This window comes from Octopus sinensis, linkage group LG11 (genome assembly GCF_006345805.1).
Source record: "Octopus sinensis linkage group LG11, ASM634580v1, whole genome shotgun sequence".
Lineage (NCBI taxonomy): Eukaryota > Metazoa > Mollusca > Cephalopoda > Octopoda > Octopodidae > Octopus > Octopus sinensis.
The window spans coordinates 10,716,635-10,724,079 of record NC_043007.1 but is presented as its reverse complement, the minus strand read 5'-3'; positions in this window follow the sequence as shown (position 1 = coordinate 10,724,079).

Sequence of the window (7,445 nt, the reverse complement as noted above, 5' to 3'; positions counted from 1 at the left end):
GTGCCGCAGTAAAATGACTGAACAAGTAAAAGAGTAACGAGTAAGAGTAATATATGAACAATTAAGTAGACTGAAGGAAATGTAATCATATTGGTGGCTCAGAAAGCTAACCAATATAAATATCTGTGCCGATAAATATATAGACTAAAGAAACTCCTCTTTTTTGGAAACCAGTATCTTGATAACTGTTAGTTTTTTTGGAAGCACTCCGTCGGTCACGACGACGAGGGTTCCGGTTGATCCGAATCAACGGAACAGCCTGCTCGTGAAATTAACGTGTAAGTGGCTGAGCACTCCACAGACACGTGTACCCTTAACGTAGTTCTCGGGGATATTCAGCGTGACACAGAGAGTGACAAGGCCGGCCCCTTGAAATACAGGTACAACAGAAACAGGAAGTAAGAGTGAGAGAAAGTTGTGGTGAAAGAGTACAGCAGGGATCACCACCATTCCCTGCCGGAGCCTCGTGAAGCTTTAGGTGTTTTCGCTCAATAAACACTCACAACGCCCGGTCTGGGAATCGAAACCGCGATCCTATGACCGCGAGTCTGCTGCCCTAACCACTGGGCCATTGCGCCTCCATAATTGTTAGTACAAAATGAGCGACAAGAGACATCAGATTGAGAAGACACAGGCTATTGTGCCATTACAGAGGGTGGGGAAAGTGTCACGAAAAAAAAAAGGATTACAATATTTAATACCTCATTTTTTAATAAATTAGTATCTTATTTTTTTTTACAGATTTTATAAAGAAGACCTTGGAAATTAACCATGGAAACGTTCACGACTGAATTGTGAAATTGTACTATCAAAACCAAGGATCGATAGTCCTAACTCAACAAGCCATTGTCGTGAGGCATTTTTCATGCTAATCAATGATTAGATGTTTCATTGGGCGTTCTGAGAAACAGGGTTCAATAAGTGACATTCTACGAACTGACAGACCTTGCTTTGTTAGGAATGAAGCCACAATCAGTCGTGTGTAAAGGAGTGTATTGAAGAAAACCTGATCACATCAATGCGAAGGGGGTCTGGACAGGTTGGAGTCTCGGACGTCTCCGAGATATTTCGTATAAAATCCAGTTGGTGTAACTGGTGAAGCCAATAGATTATGCCCACGGATTTATAAGTGCAGTTAATCTTAAAAGAATTAACAAGAAGAGAATTTTTCCGCAAATTGATAATGTCAGATATAGCATATTTTCATGTGAATGGCTTCATTAACAAACAAAACTAGGATTTGAGGTTCGGAAAAACCTAGGGCAATTCATCAAAAGAATTGCATTACCTTAAGACCCAGGTTAAAACTGGTATAGGGTGACATCAGAAGACGTGATCGGCCGGTATTCTTTCGAAGAACCCTGTCACTGTTACAAAAGATAAATATCGGTCTATGATCGAAACTTCTTTACCCCTAGCGGGTCGAGATAAACTTGACACATGGTTCCAACTAGATGTAACCACAGCTCACACAGCAAGGACCACAATCCAAATGACCAGGAATATTTTTGAGAGAAGGATGATTTCACGCGGTCGTGATATATGTTGGCCATCGCGTTTCCCAGATTTGACTGCTCCTGACTAATCTCTATGGGACTATCTAAAGGAGAAAAAATATTAACTAGTTTCAGACAATTCAACTGATTAAGTACAATATTCGGGCTGAAATATCAGAGCACTGAAATCTGAAACATTAAGGGCTGTCATGGGAAACGCTCTAGAAAAGGCACGTTTATGCGAAACAGGAAATTGACGACGCAACGAAATATGATTTTTCATACATGGCTTAAATCTATTTTCTCTGTGTGCTGTATATGACACTATGGTATTAGAAATTTAAAATGAAAATAAAGAAGTTATTAAACATTCAGGCTTCTTTTCGTCCGCCCTGTATTTCAGTTGGTGGCACTAAGATATCTAACACCAGAATCAAGTACTATTCCACGTTCTTTCGAAAGTTTCTAAATTATTAAGGCATCAACGATAGACGTTACTGCATGGATTGAAAAATGTATCAAACAAAACGACGAATACTTTACTGCTTTACAAAGCAGACCGAAGAGAATATTACATCGACTCCTGTGCTCATCTGGTACTATTTCATCGACCCGAAAGGGATGAATGGTAAAGTCGACCTCGGCGGAATATGGAATAATAATAATAATAATAATAATAATAATAATAATAATAATAATAATAATAATAATGATAATAATTAGGGTTAGGGTTAAACGTATCTGACAAGACCTACCAAAAACTGAGCAAATATAAAGATCTTGAAATAGAAATCGGCAAAATGTGGAACCTGAAGACTAAAACAATACCTGTTGTCATAGGTGCCTTGGGAATGATAGCAAAAGGGGCTGATCGCTACGTAACTCAGATACCAGGAAATCCCAAAATGGCAGAATTTCAAAAGATAGTGCTCATGGGAACTGCTCATATCCTACACAAAATACTTTCTGTGTAATCTCAAATTTTAAGACAAACATAATTTTCGTTTTTTTTTTAGACATTCACTAGTACAACACTAAATACAAAACCAAATATATGGCACACTAGGCATAACAACATCACGAACTTCCAACCCGTTGTCTCTTGAGGTCTCTGGGTGAGACTTGGAGCCAACTTGTACAAATATAAAGCAAAAGTCAAACATATAATAATAATAATAATAATAATAATAATAATAATAATAATAATAATAATAATAATAAATAGTGGAGCAAACGAAGCACGGTGGAAACGACGCATTGAAGGGGACATAATGCGGACAAGACAAGATCTAGGAAAAGCTGAGCAATGGTTAAGAGGTAACTGGGAAAATAGGAAAAATACCGACCAAGAAAAATTAGAGGCGAAATATAATGTGGCGCATAAAAGGGATGCAATGTGGATAAGAAAAATCAAGACAGAATTACAAGGTGTAAAGAAACAAATGAATATTGTTATAAGCGCGGATGATGTGAAAGAACATGTGGGTAGAGTGCCTAACTGGAGAGCCCCCGGACCAGATGGGATTCATGGCTTTTGGATGAAGAGATGCCACGCGGTGCATGTGAGACTAGCAGCTCAGTTGAACGAGTGTGTCCTGAAAGGTACAGTCCACGCGTGGATGGTGACGGGGAGGGCAACATTTATAATGAAAGATTAAAAAAAAAAAAGACTCCGCCGGTTACGACGACGAGGGTCCCAGCTGATACGATCAACGGAACAGCTTGCTCGTGAAATTAACGTGCAAATGGCTGAGCATTCCACAGACACGTGTACCCTTAACGTAGTTCTCGGGGATAATCAGCGTGACACAGAGAGTGACAAGGCTGACCCTTTGAAATACAAGTACAACTCATTTTTGCCAGCTGAGTGGACTGGAGCAACGTGAAATAAAGTGTCTTGCTCAAGGACACAACGCATCGCCGGGAATCGAACTCACGACCTTACAATCGTCAGTCGAATGTCCTTTTAAAGACTCCGCCGGTTACGACGACGAGGGTCCCAGCTGATACGATCAACGGAACAGCTTGCTCGTGAAATTAACGTGCAAATGGCTGAGCATTCCACAGACACGTGTACCCTTAACGTAGTTCTCGGGGATAATCAGCGTGACACAGAGAGTGACAAGGCTGACCCTTTGAAGTACAAGTACAACTCATTTTTGCCAGCTGAGTGGACTGGAGCAACGTGAAATAAAGTGTCTTGCTCAAGGACACAACGCGTCGCCGGGAATCGAACTCACAACCTTACGATCATGAGCCGAATGCCCTAACCACTAAGCCACGCGCCCTCACATAATGAAAGATAGAAGAAAGGGGAATATTGTGGGAAACGACGTCCTATAGCATGCCTAAACATAATCTGGAAGATACTCACTGGAATATGTGCGGCAAAGGCATACTTTTCTGGCACTGGAAGAAATACTACAAGGGGAACAAAATGGATGTAGGAAGAGGTACCAATGATCACCCGGTCATCGATAAAACAGATTTGAGGCATTGTAAAAAACATCATAAAAACATGTCTATGGCTTGGATTGACTTTAAGAAGGCATATGATATGGTGCCTCATTCTTGGATCGTTGAATGCCTGCAGATGTTTGGTGTCGTTGACAGCATCAGAAATTTTCAGATGCATAGCATGAAAGTGTGGAAAACCAAATTGTACTTAAGTAATATATTCCTTGGAGAAGTCTATTAAAAGAGGAATCGTCCAAGGTGACTCCTTTGCACCGTTACTATTTGTAATTTCACTAACACCCATAATAATGACACTTAAGAAAGTTAAGATGGGTTACCGATGTGGAAAGAAAGACCCATCATTGAACCATCTTCTGATTATGAATGACATAAAATTGTTTGGGAAATCTGAAAACAGATAGATTCCTTAACCAAAACAGTTCAGAAGTGTGGTAGGGACATCGGTATGGAATTTGGGATTACTAGATGTTCAGTACTTAATATGAAAAGAGAATTGCGGTTACCAAGAGGGAAGAAAGCAGGTTACCATCAGGATAGACCATTGGTAAACCCGACGGTAGTGGGTATAGATATCTAAGAATTTTGGAGCTGGATGACATTCTACTCAGAGAAATGAAAGTCAAGATCAACAATGCGTATCAAAAAAGGGTAAAGATGGTGTTGATATCCAACTTGATGCCAAAATTTGATTACTGCAATGAATATCTGGGCAGTTGCGGTGGTCAGATATAGTGCGTTCATCCTCAAATGAACTAAGGGGGAAACATTAACACTGGATAGAAGGACGAGAAAGTTGTGGACGCTGCATGGGGCGCTACACTCTAAAGCAAAACGTAAACAGACTGTATATGGAAAGAGAGAATGGTGGCAGAGGAATAATTAGTATATACCATTGTATAAGGAGTGAAAAGAGAACGTTTGCCGAGTATTTGATAAAAAGTGATGAAGACCCGCTGCAGTATGCCGTGAAAGATATGGGTGTAAATGCAGATGAAATGATGGCGAGGGAAGAGTTTAACCAAAGAACTGAAGAGAAGAGAAAAGAAGACCTTCTTAAAATGAGAATGCATGGACGTTAAGGATAATACAGCAGCGTGGGCATGGCTTGAGAGAGAGGTGATTTGAAGCATATCACCGAAAGCCAAATCATTGCTGTACAAGACCAGACTCTCGCTACTAATTCAGTGAAGTATAACAGCTATAAAGCTTCTGATACCCAGAAATGCAGACTCTGTGGAAAGAGTGTGGAAAATGCGACCCACTTGGTAAGTGGGTGTGAGAGCTTTGCACAAAAAGAATACAAGCGCGCACATGATGAACTGTGAAATTAAAGTTTAGCTGCAAAGAAACAGTGCTTTTATTAATAAGCAGAGTTGAAATTAATGCATGCAAGATTTGGTAGCTCTACCATCACTCCTTCATAGAGCAGCCTTGTGTTTCAAAATTTGGCACAATACCCGCCAGTGATTTCATCGATCCTAGTCCATGACAGGTGCGTTTTATCGACCACGAAAAAGAGAAAGTTAAAGTTGACCTCTGTAGAGTTTGAACTCATAACGTAAAGAGCCGGAAGAAATGATGCTACCAGCAGATAAGAATATATTCTTTTCTACTCTAGGCATAAAGATCGAAATTTTTAGGGAGGGAGCCAGTCAATTAGACCGACACCACTACGCAACTAGTACTTAATTTATCGACCCCGAAAGGATGAAGGGCAAAGTCGACCTCCGCGGAATTTGAACTTATAACGTAATGACAGACGAAATACTGCTAAGCATTTTGCCTGTCGTGCTAACGTTTCTACCAGCTCACCAGCTTGCAGATAAAAATATATCACAAGGTTCGAAATTTTTGTGGAAGAGGCCAGTCGATTAGATCGACCCCAGTACGCAACTGGAATTTAATTTATCGACCCCAAAAAGATGAAAGTCGTCCTCGGCAGAATTTGAACTCAGAACATAAAGACAGACAAAATACCTATTTCTTTATTACCCACAAGGGGCTAAACACAGAGAGGACAAACAAGGACAGACATAGGTATTAAGTCGATTACATCGACCCCAGTGCGTAACTGGTACTTAATTTATTGACCCCAAAAGGATGAAAGGCAAAGTCGACCTCGGCGGAATTTGAACTCAGAACGTATTAGCAGACGAAATACCTATTTCTTTACTACCCACAAGGGGCTAAACACAGAGGACAAACAAGGACAGACAAACGGATTAAGTTGATTATATCGACCCCAGTGCGTAACTGGTACTTAATTTATCGACCCCGAAAGGATGAAAGGCAAAGTTTCTGCCAGCTCGCCGACTTAAGTAAGACTATATTAAATAGCCTCGCTATTGATACGTTTTCACATCGTATGCCACGGTAGATAACTCCGTATTACGTTTTTAGAGTTATTTCCCCATACTTCAGTTTAAAAATAAATTTTAACTTGAAACTATAAGCTCCAGCAATTTAATTTTAAAGGTATCTGTACAAACAATATGAATGGGTGCGTGTGTGCATGAATTTTTGACACACTGTCTGTCTGTAAATCTGTATGTATGCAAGCATGTTATTGTTCAGTTTTCTTTCAAGATTTCTTGTCAATAGAGAAGGAGCCGGTTTGTAACCTAGATTCAAGTCTCCTCTATTGGAATTTCAATATCAACAACAGGGTATCTTTGTATGTATGTATGTATGTATGTATGTATGTATGTATGTATGTATGTATGTATGTATGTATGTATGCATGTATGTATATATGTATGTATGCATGCATGCATGCATGTATGGATGTATGTATGTATGTAGGTATGTATGTATGTATGTATGCATGTATGTATGTATGTATGTATGTATGTATGTATGTATGTATGAATGTATGTATGTATGTATGAATGTATGTATGTATGTATGTATGTATGTATGAATGTATGTGTGTATGTATGTATGTAAGTATGCATGTACGCATGTACGTATGTATGTATGCATGTATGCATGTACGCATGTATGTATGTATGTATTATGTATGTGTGTGTGTGTGTGTATGTATGTATGTAAGTATGCATGTATGCATGTACGTATGTATGTATGCATGTATGCATGTACGCATGTATGTATGTATGTATATATGTATGTATGTGTGTGTGTGTGTATGTATGTATGTATGTATGAATGTATGTATGCATGTATGCATGTACGCATGTATGTATGTATGTATGTATGTATGTATGTACGCATGTATGTATGTATGTATGTATGTATGTTTTGTATATGTGCAGATTTGTATGGAATGAAAGGAGACCGCTTGCCAAGTATTTGATATATAGTGACGAAGATCTGCTGCAATATACCGGGACTCATATTATTATCGATAATTTAAAATGCTATAGGTAGAACGATGCTGGTAATGATAATCACCGTGGCTATGGAGGCGACACAATGCAAGCATGTTATTTATATATATGCGTATATACATAC